Raw genomic sequence first — 15412 nt, forward strand, 5'->3', positions numbered from 1 at the left:
ACCCACTCAAGTTATTTACAATTTTAAATAACACACTCAAGTTATACATTGGTAAATATGAGACTAAATATATTCAAATTCTAATTGAGATATGCAGAACTAAAGTACTTGTTTACTCTAAGGAACCAGTATGCATTTTTTTTAAAAAAAAATGTTTTAATTTTCTTGTGGGACAAACTCATTCTAAACATAAAACATGGTGAAAATCAACTTCCATTATTGCAAAAAAAATATAACATGACCATGTTCCTCCTAATATCTTTTTATTTTCCTAGCAATCACACCCATTCCTCACAATGTCACATTTCCAAAGAGTTGAGAATTTGGTTTTTTAACGATTCACTTTAAATTGAATTTAGATAGGGATTTTCAATTAATTTAAGATTTTTCATAAATTTTATGTCAACTTTTTACAATGGTGCCTAGTGAAAAAAAAAATAGTCTTCTCCTAGGATACCACCACAACCACACCCTTAGAACACTACTCCATAACAATAAAACCATCAAAATATCACTCCTTTACATCTAGCACAACCCCAACACCCTCTAAATCATCTAGTAGAACCTATGCAAGCCACAAAGGAGAATCTTATAAATTTCCTATCATGGAATACTACTCAAATTTATATGATAGTGAATTAGTTGAGGTCCTATGATCATGATCACTATGTTAGCTTGAGTGCTGATAATATCCCTATGGGGGAGTATCCTAGCATTGTTGGAAGCATTTGGGAGATTATTTGTGTGATCATATTTTGCATTCAAGGTAGTGTTTTTCATTGATGTCAGCATGCTGAAGACTAAAAGAATAGCAGATAGTACTTGAGGTCATATGGTTCACGTATTGAAGGTGATGTTAAGTGTAGTTGGGTCCATGTTCTACAGAGTGTCCTGATGCTATGGTTAAGGGTTCATGCATAAAGTTGAAGAATGGTAATAGTTATTTGAGATAAACAAAAGATGGTATACAAACATAGTTCCTAAGAAGTGGTTTCTAATAATCGAGTTATATCTCTTAACATGGATAGAATCTAGTTATGCCCAGTTGTATAGAGATAGATGACATCATAGTGATGATGTGAGTGAGTGCACAAAGTCCAACATTGCACATGTAGAAGATTTGTAAAGACTATGTGCTGACAATGTTATGTAATTATGAAAAGATGCATTGAAGCATGTATTTTTATCTTAATGAGGTCCTATTTTAATTACAAATTGGGAAACTCTCAAGACCAACTACTCAATGAATTCATTTGAGGACTTGGTATAAAGGAAAGTTGTTTTCTTTGTGATTAAATAGAGTGAATTCAATTCTTTGAAGTAAGAAAGTGAATTGTAAGTGAAAATTTTATGTGAGTAAGAGATGTAATGGATTAATGTGATGTGAGTTTTTGGATCTGGTATTGAGATCTAAGAAGTATTGGTTCAGCGCATGCATAATGAATGAGCACAATGATTATATTTGGTAGAGAGTGCTAGTGGATAGTTGATAATTTGGTTTTGTTCTGGAGGAATAATACAGAGGGTAGTTGGACATTGAGTATAGTGGTCTTGCTCCTAAAGTTGTTTGGACAATGGGTCCTTCTACCTTCCACAACTCCTAATAGGGTTGGAATCTCCTCAAAGGGATTCAAAGTCTCCTAATAGGGACTGATATGTACTAAATGTATTTCATTAGCTCCTAACAGAGTCCATCCTCTTATAAGGAATTTATATATTGGTACATCATTTTGTGTGTACCATCCCCACCAAGGTTTTCCCTCAAATCAAGGATTTCCCCAGTTAACAAATCTAGTGTTATTATGTATGGTTATTGCACTTGTTGATTACATGTTTCATATTTAATAAGGATAAAAAAGTTGTTTTGATTGTATAACTGATTCACCCTTCCCCTCCCCTCTCAGTCATCTTGGTGGAATTTACTTTCTAACAAATGGTATCAGAGAATTAGGTCCTTGAAGGAAAAGTTTAATAGCTTAAGGAGATCTATGGTGAGTCATTTCATAAAAGATAGTCTTAATTTTGATGGAACCAAATACAAAAGTTGGAAAGAGAAGATGAAGACATATTTGTTATGCTTGGGTCCAAGATGTTGGTTGCTTACTAAGGGAGAGAATGAAGTGATTGATGAAGAAAATTTTGAAGATTTTACTAAAAGACAAAGAGAGTTATTTATTTGCAATACACTTGCCAAGGAAGCATTTTTGTCAGCCCTTCCTAAAAATGAATACAGTCAGGTAAAATATTTGAAATTATCAAATAAAATTTGGGAAGATTTGGAATTTACTTATGAAGGTGAAATGCATGCTAAAATGGTTATCTTACATAAGTAGATATGTTTTTTTCAAGGAGCTAAATTGATGGAAGATGAATATGTGAGAAGCTATTTTGATAGAATATTAGTGATTATTGCAAGAATTAAGGCATGTGATGGGAAGAAGGATGAAGATGAAATTGTGTGAAAGATCTTGAACACCTTAACACCTGCATATAGACAAATAACATAGATGATTGAACAAGTTATACCATGTTCATATAAGTTTACAAGAGAACTCTTGGAAAATTAGAAGCAACATAGATAAGTTTGAGAAAGAGTGAAGATTTTCCTAGAGTTGAGACAATATTTAGCGCATTGAGTGTTAGACCTACATTGACAAAGATCACAAGAACTAACGAATATTATGCTAGTAGCATTAGAGGAAGAACTAAAGAAGATGGAAAGATTGAAGAAGGTATTTCCCTACTTGTGAAAAGAGAAATCAAAGGTAAGAAAATGTTTAAATGTTGGTTTTGTAATGAATTTGATCATTTTAATTTTAAATTTCCTAAGAGAGTAAAGAAGTATAAGAGGAATTTCAAGCCTAGGAGATCTAGAGAATGTATTTATGCAAATGATGAAGATTTGGAAGCTAGTGTGGAAAGATTCTTGAGTGAAAGTGATACTAATAGTTATGAACTAGGATTTTTTGAATTTAAAGAAGAAAGTCTTGAAAAGGAAGAAGTTAGAGAAGAAAAGGCATTAGTGTCACAAGTTGAAAAGAAAAAATCTGATTGGATCATAGAGAGTGGTTGTTCACATCATACAATTGGTGATATGAATTATTTTTTTGAGTTCAATAGTTGTGATAGAGGAATTTTTAGAGTTGGAAACAATGCAGCTTGTCATATAAAGGGAATAGGATCTATTACTGGGTAAAATCACAAACTTGTGCCACCCTTTTATGAAGGAAAATGCTAGCAAAAGTATAACTCTTCAACTTCAATGACATAAAACTAGTATTATTATTTAGAATTTGAAAATGAAGTAAACTAATGAAATGTGTAGAAATCGATGAAGTTTAGGATTATTATTTTTAATGATTGTTTGGAATAAGAATTGATATATTTTCCTATTTTTTAAGGATGATTTTTTAGTTGTTGGAAAACACTAAAAATTAGGCGTCTAGTTCCCACCACAAAACAATATGGAAATAAATATTTTTCCCTTTGGTCTTAGATTATATTATAGATGACATATATAGCTAGATCAATCAAAAATAAAAATAGGCTTTTGACCTAAATTTTCTCTTTTACAACAATTCAGATTTCAACTCACCTAAAAGTGATAGTTTTCATGTTCCACCACATTTTTCAAAATAAATCTATTCTAACCAAAAGAAAAATTATATATTCTAGAAGATGATTCTCTCCTCTAGAACATCATATACTTTTAAATTTTTTTATATGATTTACTTTTATTTTCTTTATCAAAACCATCATTTTCTCAAATGTTAAAATATGTACTTATAGTATTTTTTAATTAAAATATACTATATCTAATTAAAATACTATAAAATCTATATGAGGATATTCTTAACTTTGATTTCTATAAAATGTTATTTATATGTTATTAAAAAATATCATTAAAAAGAGTAAGAGTTATTGAAAAGTTAGTTTTCTTCAATAATTTTACTTCTTTAGTAATTGGACACAAACTAGTATAAACATACATTTAATAGATATTTCCAATTGGAAAAGTGTGATAACATATATAACTTAGCTATAATGAATTTATCTAGATCATATATTTTAACAAAATTTATTTTTAGATAGAAATACTCAATTTCAATCATTCTGATAAGTCAACCTAAAAGGTGACACAAATTTGTACTTTTAACCTACTCTTAATGGTCAAACTAATACTGATGATGTTTATTTTGTTGATGGACTAAAATATAATCTTCTAAGTGTTAGACAGATGGTTGACAAGGGATATCAGTTGTAGTTCATAGAGAAGACATGTATTATCAAGAAGAAGTGTGATAAGATGATTGGTACTAGCACAAGATGAAGAGGTAACATTTTTCAATTGAATCCTACATAGATAAGATGCTTGGTTGCCAAAGTTGATGATAGTTGGTTGTGGCAAAAAAAGTTTTTTTGGATAAATTTTGATAACATTGTGAAAGTGAGTAATACATTTATTGTTAGAGATATTCCTAAAATAGTGAAGCATACTAACATGGTATGCAAGGAATGTGTTATGGCAAAGAAGAAGAAAAGCCCTTTTCTAGGCAATAAGTTTACAACATCAACAAAGTTAGAGATAGTGCACATAGACTTAAGTGGTCCTACAAGAAAAAAGGAGCATTCTATGATGAAAGAAACTTTATGATTATTGTTGATGATTTTACTAGGATGATGTGGGTATCATTTTTTTGAGAAAAATTAGAAGCATTTGATAATTTTAAGGTGTTTAAGAACAAAATTGAGAAAGAATTTGGATTAAATATTAAGTGTCTAAGATATGATAGAGGTGGAGAGTTTACTTGGAGTGAGTTTAATCAATTTTTTAGAATTAAATGGCATTAAAAGATAACTTGTAGCTTCTAAGACACCTAAGAAGAATGGTGTAAAGATGAGAAACATATTAGTGATAGAAGCAACAAGAGCTACGATGTTTGAGAATAATGTCTCAAAGACATTTTGGAGAGAAGTAGTTAACACAACAATATATACAATTAATAGAGTACATATTAGACAAGATACTGGTAAGACTCCTTATGATATTTGGTTTGGACATGCACCATCAATTAAATATGTCAATTTTTTTGGAAGTGTTACATTAAGAGAGAAGATGGCATTGGTAAGTTTGATGCAAGAAGCAATGAAGGTATGTTTCTTGGTTATTCATTGAAAAGTAAATGATACAAATGTTTAAATTAGAGAACTATGAATATTGTTGAGAGCACAAATGTTAAGGTTGATGAGAAGTTTGGAATTCAAGAGAGAATACTTGATTAACATAGATTTATAGAATGATATGCAAATTGTGGAATAGAGAGAATAATCAAGGAGTGAAGCTAGAGATGAAGTAAGAGTTGAGACAATGGCACCTAACAAAAACCTAATGAAGAACCATCCTACTAATTAGATAATTGGTAGCAAGGACAAAGGTGTGGTGACAAGAAATAAGGTAAAAAGAGAAGAACTATGTTTGATTTCTCAAGTAGAGTTTAAAAGTATAGATGAAGCTAGTAAAGATGAATTTTAATTCAAGCTATGGGAGATGAATTAGATCAAAATGAGAAGAATGATACATGGGAATTGGTTCCTAGACCTAAGGAAAAGAACATTATAGGAACTCAATAGATTTTTAGAAATAAGAAAAAATGAACAAGGTGAGGTTGTGAAATATAAAGAAAGATTAGTATGCAAATGATATTTATAGAAATAAGGTATCGATTATGAGGAAACATTTGCACTAGTTGCTAGAATAGAAGCAGTTAGAATATTTTTGGCTTATGTAGCTAACAAAAAATTCAAAGTTTATCAGATGGATGTGAAGTCAAAATTTTTGAATGGAGAACTTGAAGAAGAAGTTTAAATCATGAAGCCCAAAGGATTTCCTTTGACAAAAGGAGACATGGTCTGTAAATTAAGAAAATAATGTATGGTTTGAAACTGTCATGCCATTAAAAACAAGGCAAAAACACAACAACAATTTTTTTATAAAAATGATTAATAATCCACCATGTTAATACATGCTACACTAATTAGGTTATGGAAAGTTGACAAGGATTAAAGTGAGTTTCAAATACATATCATAAAGATGTAGAGTCGGTATTCCAACACAATGCACAAGTTTGAAAACCCCAAGTCCTAGTGTTACAGGAACACTTAGCTCAAGTTGAATGAGTAGATCAATTATCATTTAGGTTTAACTTACAAAAGTATGACTTCCAATTTAAGTTACATTTTAGGGTTTCCAAGTTCACAAGTCAACTATGATGCTAACCTTTTTAACACTATACTAGATCAATCCTTAGGAGAATCTAATTCTACATTTAAAGGTTAATCTATCATAACACACTAATACTTAATTCTAGATATTATCATAACCTATCTAGATCTAATTAAAAACATTAAATATTTATCATTAAGCTAATCACAACATCGACCCATCTTCTAATCAAAACCCAAACCATTCTATCCAACTATCTAGACAACTTTAAATCCATTACACATTTAAATCCTGATATATCCATTTGAACTAATTTATAATTAAATACATAATATTACTTCTAAAGCATTTATAGAATGCTCAAAATAGAAAAATAGAAAGTTCAAATAATAATATTCTATAAAAAGATATTTTAACTTAACACCTAGTGATCTAACCACTAAACTTTACAAACAAATACAATTTCTTTCAAATATAAAATCTCAATCTTATAATAAATAATTTAATTAAACACTAATATTCTTATCAAATTCAACCCATGAACCTATTCCATAACTTAAGTCCTGTTTAATTATCCCCTAACTAGAATAGTTTTAATTTTGAAAACTATAAAAGAAAAGAAATAATTTCAAATATAATAGTTGAACTATATTCTAATGTATCTTAAACCACAATATTTATCTATAATACCATATTATTGAATCCTAACACAAACCTAGCCATATCTAAAACATAAAACACTATAAGATTTTACTTACTCAATAATACCTAAATTACTCACTAACTATACAAATAAAACAACATTAATATTTACCCTTTTTCAAACACAAAAGTAATAATAATCATAACATTTTATTTAAACCTTAAATTTATTAAAAACCTCTAGATGACACATTAATCCTATTCTAACCCAATCATCTTCCTAGTTAATACTAAAATATTAATTAAATCCTAACATCACATCCTACACATAAATTTATTAACACTACTAACTTTCTTACTACTAATCCATAATAATAAACTAAATCTAAAACCAACATACATTGCTAACTAAGCTTACTTTGCACTAACCAGGTCTACAAACTACCCCTTAGATTACATCTGACCCCACCTAACCACCTTATCCAATGCCTTGGATGGATTTCAAGGTCTTTGCATGTGATCCCAAGCTTGGGATTCACATCTCAAGGATAGTCTTTGACTTTCCAAATGGTGATTTGGACCTACTTTAAATTAGCCATCTCTCCTATGTTTGGTTTGAAAAAGGGGGGATTCATACCCCACTTTAATGCATTTTCAAACAAAAAAAAACTTTATCCCTTCCTTCAATGTAAGGTGGGTTAGTAATGAAGAAAATGTGTGATTTCTTTGAGGGTGGAGGGGTGACGCCATCCTATTTAGTGCTTTGACTAAGTATTATATGTAAAGCTTGGTGGATGATAATGGTTATTAGGTGAAACTTAGAAAGGGCTAGCCTAAACCTTTGCATCAGAATGGGGGATCACTGTAGTAGGAGGCCATTGATTGGCTCCCTATCTAGGTGCAGATGAAGGTCTCGCAGTGCACCCATGGTAGGGCACAAGCAATCGAGATCAAGGGCCCTACTATCTATAGGGCCCCTTGCCCTGACACTATAGTTTGAACCACTTGCCCACCTATCTAGACTATGGGGGTGATAATCACCCGACTCATCCCCCGTAGGGCCCCATGCATGCACCGACATTACCCCCCCTATAGAAAGGGTAGAGAAGACATAGGATAGTAAGATACATTTTTTTGTTTATTTATTTTATGATAATTAAATTAAAAAAAGAGATATTTTAAAAAGAATCATGAGGGAATATACCCTATTCTAAAAGGGGATTTAATTTTTCACATACAAAGGGCAGAGAGCACTTTTGCTCCAAAAATAAAAATAAAAAAATAAAAAAATAATAATAAAAAAATAAAAATAAAAATAAATAATTATATATATATATATATATATATATATATATATATATATATATATATATATATATATATATATATATATTCTCAAGGTCTAATTTTTTTTCTAAGTGTTGGATTCTCTAAATTATTTACATAGTCAAAGGGAGATTTTTTTTTTTTTTCTCTAGGATAGATTGTAGTGTAGTGTCTGATGTTATATTTATGCATTAAAGAAGGAATACATTCTCTTTTCAATAATTATGACAATACAAATGAAATACTATTCGTATGCATTGAATTTCCTTAACATAATTCTGAATTCAAATTTCATAAACTTTATATAAATTTTATAACCGTTAAACATATTCTTACACATTTGAATCATAAATAATATCATATGAAAGGAAATTCCTCATTTTTTTCAACACATGTAGGCTAGGCACTTCTTATTCATTTTATTCAAAGACCTAATTCAAGACTCCATTGGGAAAGAACTAGGGAAGAAAACTTGATATCATTGTCATTTCGAAAACAAGTTTCACAATGATGTTTACAATAGGATCAAAATGCATTCTAGATTGGCTCCATATCAAGGTAGCCACTATGAAATCTGCAAATTACATCAAGGCAACCATGGAGAACCAAAAATGACTGGGAGACAATCAGATTCAACACAAGGACACATACAACCAAATACTCCCATCCTAGGTTTGCACAATAGGTTCATTATCGAATCAGACTAGGGAGAAGGTGGATTTTCCGTGGATAGGAGAAGTTAGTCACAATAAAAAAATAGATGCCCCTTTGGAAGCTATAATCACAAGAACTTTCGTTCTTTCATTTCTTAATTCCCAAATCACAAAATGGTTTGTAGTAATGAGTAGGGGCCCATATCACCCTACTCTCTTCCTCTCCTCATCATGAGGAGAGACTCTGCACTGACCCAGAGTTCAAATGAGGCGTTCCTCCCATACATGACAACTTCTTCCCTATCTAAGGGTGAGTAATGCTAACACAACCCTTACAGTTTCCCCTCATAAAAAAAAATCTAAAACACAAAAAGAAAATAATTAAGAAACCCATCACAATCCCATCCCTTACATATTGAATCATACATACAAAAACACACACATTCAAAAAGCTTACTTAAGTAATGAAAACATAGCATGAAGACACAAACTTGAAGGATTCCTACCTTCACAATTGGTTATGGTAACTGAAGTTTTGAGAAAAGCTATCCCTTCATCCTCCTTTAATCCTAGTTTTAGTTTCTCTAAATGTAGATATTGGATGAACACTCTTCAACCCTCAAATTTGCAACCAAATAGGCTCCTAACTCAACCACCTAAAAATTGCAATAAATCCAGACTTGACTAAGGCCTTCTAGGGTTTTCTAACTTAATCCTATAACTAAGGAAAACTTTATGGTGGAGTATAAATTCGTAAAACTCATGGTGAAGTTCAAATTTTCACACTAAAGTAAACATGGAATATTTGGGTGGTCACAAATTTCAACAAAAGTGTCTAGGGAGGTGGAAAATGCCCCCAACCCATACATATACCCCCTAGGCACTTATTTTTCATTAATTTTGGCCTCTAGGACCATTTTAGGACCTATTAAATTGCTTGAAATATTTGGACTTTCTAAAAAACTTAGGAATGCAAACATACCACTAAACCCTAATTAGGGTAATTAACCCAGGTAATTAGTCTTAGGTTACTACTTAATCCATCTCAGATTATTAGGTTACTTGACTAACCCTAATTATGATGTTGATATACATATATGAATTATGAGTGTCAAGTGACACTATAAAATCACTATTACAAAACATTAAACACTTTACAATTACATAATGATACACACATTCAGATTATGATACGAATAAAGTATGAAAAAATGGGGTCTGCATCTTTTATTAGACTCAACCCTGGGTTTCACAAATTATACATAGGGTTGATTTCTGATTCTTTGTTAGATTTCTTGGCTAATAATCCTGCACACTGAATTCACATATCAGTAGTTCGAGAAAAATCACATGCATATATTTAAAACTCATCTATATATCACATAAATCAAAATATCAATCTTTCATTTAAATAACCTTTATCTCATTTCTGCTCATATATTTAACCATTAAAAATTGCATAATTAAAGTATTAATCATATTCCTAATCCTGAATTCATTTATTGTACTACACCATCAATATGCATATAGGCTAATCATCAAGGTACCATAATTAACATCATCATCATAAGGTAAAATACCATGTATCATCGTCAGTGCAAATAAATGTTTAAACAGTTGAGATATTGTAGTAGTTCTTAAATCGTGAGTATTTAAAACATGAACATATCAACTGATCTCAATTTTCATTAGGACATTTAAAACATAAAACATTACTTCATATCCATTGTAATATCCTATAACAGAATCAACAAAGAAATTCATATTTAATATGTACATACGAGGAGGGACCTTACAGAAAAAAGAACCTAGAGCTTGGTATGCAAGTTTGGATAAATATTTGGAAAAATTGGGATTTTCTAAAGGTACTACACATAGTGACCTGTATTTGAAAGAAACTAAGAATGGTTTGCTAATAATTGAAGTATTTTTGGATGATATAATCTAGATGATGAAGTAAGTGAAGCATTTTCTCATGAAATGAAGGAGTTTGAGATGACCATGATTGGTGAGATAAAATATTTCTTGGGTTTGCAGATTATGTAGAATAGTGAAGGTATTTTCTTATCACAAACTAAGTACTTGAAATATTTGTTAAAAATATTTGGTATGGAAAATTGTAAACTTGTTGGTACACCTATGGTAATTGGTCATAAGTTATCTAGCAAGGATGAAACACCTACTATTGAGCAAAAGAAGTATAGATCCATGATTGGAGGTTTGCAATATCTGACACATACAAGAATAGGCATACCTATTGCAATTGTTATTGCTGAAATATTTCAAGTTGATCCTAAAGAAGAACATTATGTAGCAAAAAAGAGGATTTTTAGATATTTGAAGGGTACACTTGATTTTGGGTTATGGTATGACATATTAAAGGACTTTACTCTATGTGCATATATTAATGTGGATTGGGTAGGTAGTGTGGATGACATAAAGAGTACAAGTGATGGATCATTTTTCTTAGGATGAAGATTGGTTTCTTGGCTATGCAAGAAACAAGATTTCATTTCACAAAGCTTAATAGAAGCAAAACATGTAGCAATAGAAAATAAGTGCAATCAAATTATATGGATGAAGAAGACATTGAAGCATATTGGAGTTGAGTTTATAGATCCTATTGTCATATATTGTGATAACACAAGTACAATAAGTATGTCTAAGAATCATATGTTACATTCTAAGACATCACATATATCTGTTAAGTATCATGTTTGTGAGAGAAGGTTGCAAAGAAAGAGATTTGATCAGAGTATGTCAGTACAAAGGAGGAGATATCAAATATATTTATAAAGCCTTTACTAAAGGATACATTTGAGTATTTGAATTGTATGCTGAGGATTATGACCCTACCTACTTCAGAGTAGATGATGTAGAGATTGCATTAGTATAGTGATACATAGCACTTTGTTTATCTAGACTCAATGCTTGATTGTTCCTCTATGGGGGGGTATCTGTGTTTGAGAAGAGTCATGAAGGATACTTGGTAGAATGTATTGAATAGTATCTTTTGACACTTGAGCTTGATCAAGATATTTTTTGCAATAGATTGACATAATGATGCCTTTGTCATTGAGATCAATGGGGGAGAACAAGTACTTGAAAAAACATCTTCTCATTATGAGGAAGAAGATTTTTATGTTATTTGTACATAAATATTGATGAAAGTTGATGGATGTATAGATGGGGGAGAGATTTTTATATGAGAGATTGATTTGATTGATGAGGAAGATTTGAAAATAAGATGACTACAACAGTGGAGCATTTGTAGTTGAGCCATATGTTTGGTATTCTTTGAACTTAGATGTTTTTCATCTATGTTTCCATTAATGCCAAAGGGGAAGATTATTAGAATGAATGTTGATGATATCCCTGTGGGGGAGTATCCTAGACTTACTAGAAGCATTTGGGAGATTTTTTGTATGATCATATGTTGCATTCATGATAATGTTTGTCATTAATGTCAACATACTAAAGACTGACATAGAAAAAAACAATATTTGAAGTCATACAGTTTGTGTATTGAATATGAGGTCAAGCACAATTGAGGGAATGTTCTGTAGAGTGCCTTGATGCTATGATTAAGAGTGCATGAAAAAAGTTGAAGAATTGTAATAGTTATTTGAGATTTATAGAAGATATTATACAAATAGAGTTCTTGAGAAGTGGTTTCTGATAATCAGGTTATATCTCCTAATAGGGATAGAATCTGGTTATGCATAGTTGTACAAAGATAGATGACATCACATTGATGATGTCAGTGAGCACACAAAGTATAAGTTTGTACGTGTGGAATATTTGTAAAGACTATGAGCTGAAAGTGTTATGTAATTATGAAAAGATGTATTGAAGTGTCTATTATTTATCTTAATGAGGCTCTATTTTAATTGTAATTTGGGAAAGCCTTAAGGCCAACTCAATGAATTAATTTAAGGACATGGTATAAAGGAAAGTTATTTTCCTTATGATTAAGTAGTGTAAATGTGATGCTTTAAAGTAAGAAAGAAAATTTTAAGTGTAAATCATATGCAAGTAAGAAATCTAAGGGATTAATGTAATGCAAGTTTGTGGATCTAGTATTGAAATTTGAGCTTGCACAAAGGCATAGTGAATGAGCACAGTGATTATATTTGGTAGAGAGTGCTAGTGGAAAATTGATCATTTGGTATTATTCTAAAGGAATAATACAAAGGCTAGTTGGATAGTGAGTTTGTTGGTCTTTTCCCTAAAGTTGCTAGATAGTGGGTCCTTCTTCCTTCCATGACTCCTAACAGAGTTGGCATAACTCCTAATAGGGTTGGAATACCCTCACAGGGATTCAAACTCTGACATGTACTAAATGCATTTCATTGGATCCTAAAAAATTCCATCCTCTTATAATGAATTTATATATTAGTACATCATTTTGTGGGTACCATCCCCTGATCTGGGGTTTTCCCTTTGATCAAGGGTTTCCCTAGTTAAAAAATCTAGAATTAATGTGTATGGTTATTGCACTTTTTGATTGCATGTTTCAGATTTAATAAAGATAATTTTTATTTATTTTTATTGTATAACTGATTCACCTCGCTCCCCTCTCAGTTATCTTGGAAATATTTACTTTCTAACACATTACTCATACCTTTCTAAAACCTTATAATCAATGACCAATAGTACTAGGGAGGTATCTAGATAGGTTATGAAATAGGGTTTATATAGGGATAGATTGCATACATTTTATGTTGATGATTTTTCATATGATGACGGGAAAGGAAAGGGAATATGTAAATATTCTCTTTTCACCAAGCCTAAAACTAATCAAACTCTACTTTCTAATTCAAAGAGGTTTCCTATACATTTATGTAACCACACTCAAATAAAAAATGCATTTTGTAAGGATAGGTGTTGTATGGTCCTTAACCAATCACCTTGTAACATATATGAGGTGCCTCCATATATCTTGAGAACATTATACTAAGAATTTATTCTTGGTTTGAAGTCAAATGAATTTGACATGTGAAAATTCTAGTGTAGAGGGAGAAGCTCTATATAGGATAGACCTAGGGCTTAGAGGGTGATAGACCCCCAACATTGGATTAATTAATCTCTTGAAACCATTAGTTACCTCACAGTCCTAGTAGTTATGAAGGATTTTATGGAGTTGCACACTCTTTAAGAATCTATCCCATGAATAATGTATTTTTTAGCATGAAACATAGTTATTTAGAATAGAGGGTGGATCAACACCTATGCCATTACATCATCATTAGATGCACCATTTGGCCTACCCCATCCCATTGTGCCCATATATGTGCTAGCTACCAAAACAATATTTTGTAGTAGATATTGATGTGAATGAGGATGATTCCACATCCCTTTTTTGTATACATCGAGAGACTATATTCCATGCTCCTACTATAGAGAATGGGATCTCACTAATAACCTAATGGCCATGGTGTTTTATGGTGGAGATAAGTTGCAGGTGTGTTTATTATATATTTTTATTATTAATCACTTAAATAATATAAATTTAAATAAAAAAATTTAGAAAATTTTGAAGTGATATATAAATAAGTTTCTTTGTAGGATGCAACAAGTGGTGTGAGTGCACCATGCAATGTTTGTTCCACTCCACATACGTGGGTAGATTTGACACCAGAGGTAAAGATTTTTAATATCTTAAAAATAAATGACACTTTGGTTTCAAAAATAAATTTTCTTAATATTTAATAACTCTCTTATTTATATCTATATGGTTTTTTATAGGCCTTTTTTAGGGCTCAAATGTCCCAAGTTGATGATTTCGTACGTTTTGCCATTAACTTTGGCATAGTCAATTTTGTGGTCAATCAAATTTTACACATCATTTATTACAATTTTAATTGAACTTGTTTAATTCATTTAGATTTATATATTTTTTACTTAGACTTTATATTTTATATTCATTTCTCTTATGTTAATTTTTTTTTGTTAAGTTAGCCCACCTAGTTCTAGGACATCTCATGTGTGAAGACATCTTCTAGTGTACACCAAGACAAAAAAAATATTCTCATGGATAATAGAATGACAAAAGGTAATTTAGCACCATTTAAATTTATTTATTAAAATGTATGATGATTAAACATGTACATTTAGGTTGATTTAAAGTCTTTTTGGCATGTTCTATATGCAAAAAACATTTGGGGTTTACAAAATTGATGAATGCACCTAACTCACAAAAGGCTTGAGAGATGGAAGAGGTAACATTTTTATCTTCACTTTTAATTTCATTATTTCTTCTTTAAAATATCTAAACCCTTCCTTTATGACTATAACATTTGTTATAATTTTACGTGCAAGAAATAACCGTAGTTTCTTCATGTTGGAAATGATGACTCCTAAGAGTATATGAGAATCATGTAAGTCTCCAGCATGCATATATCCCATATGCTGAGCATATGTGTTTAGATGTAAGTAAATGCCATTTTTTATCTTTTATGTGTTTATCAACAACTTTGGGTTATTAACTTGTATTAATTAGATTTTACCTATTTTATCCCCCTTCAGAACTTCTCATAGATCCTCAAACATTCAATTTTGTTAGAAG

The sequence above is a fragment of the Cupressus sempervirens genome, chromosome 11 (genome assembly GCF_028749045.1).
Source record: "Cupressus sempervirens isolate cs-2001-9-10 chromosome 11, ASM2874904v1, whole genome shotgun sequence".
Taxonomy (NCBI): domain Eukaryota; kingdom Viridiplantae; phylum Streptophyta; class Pinopsida; order Cupressales; family Cupressaceae; genus Cupressus; species Cupressus sempervirens.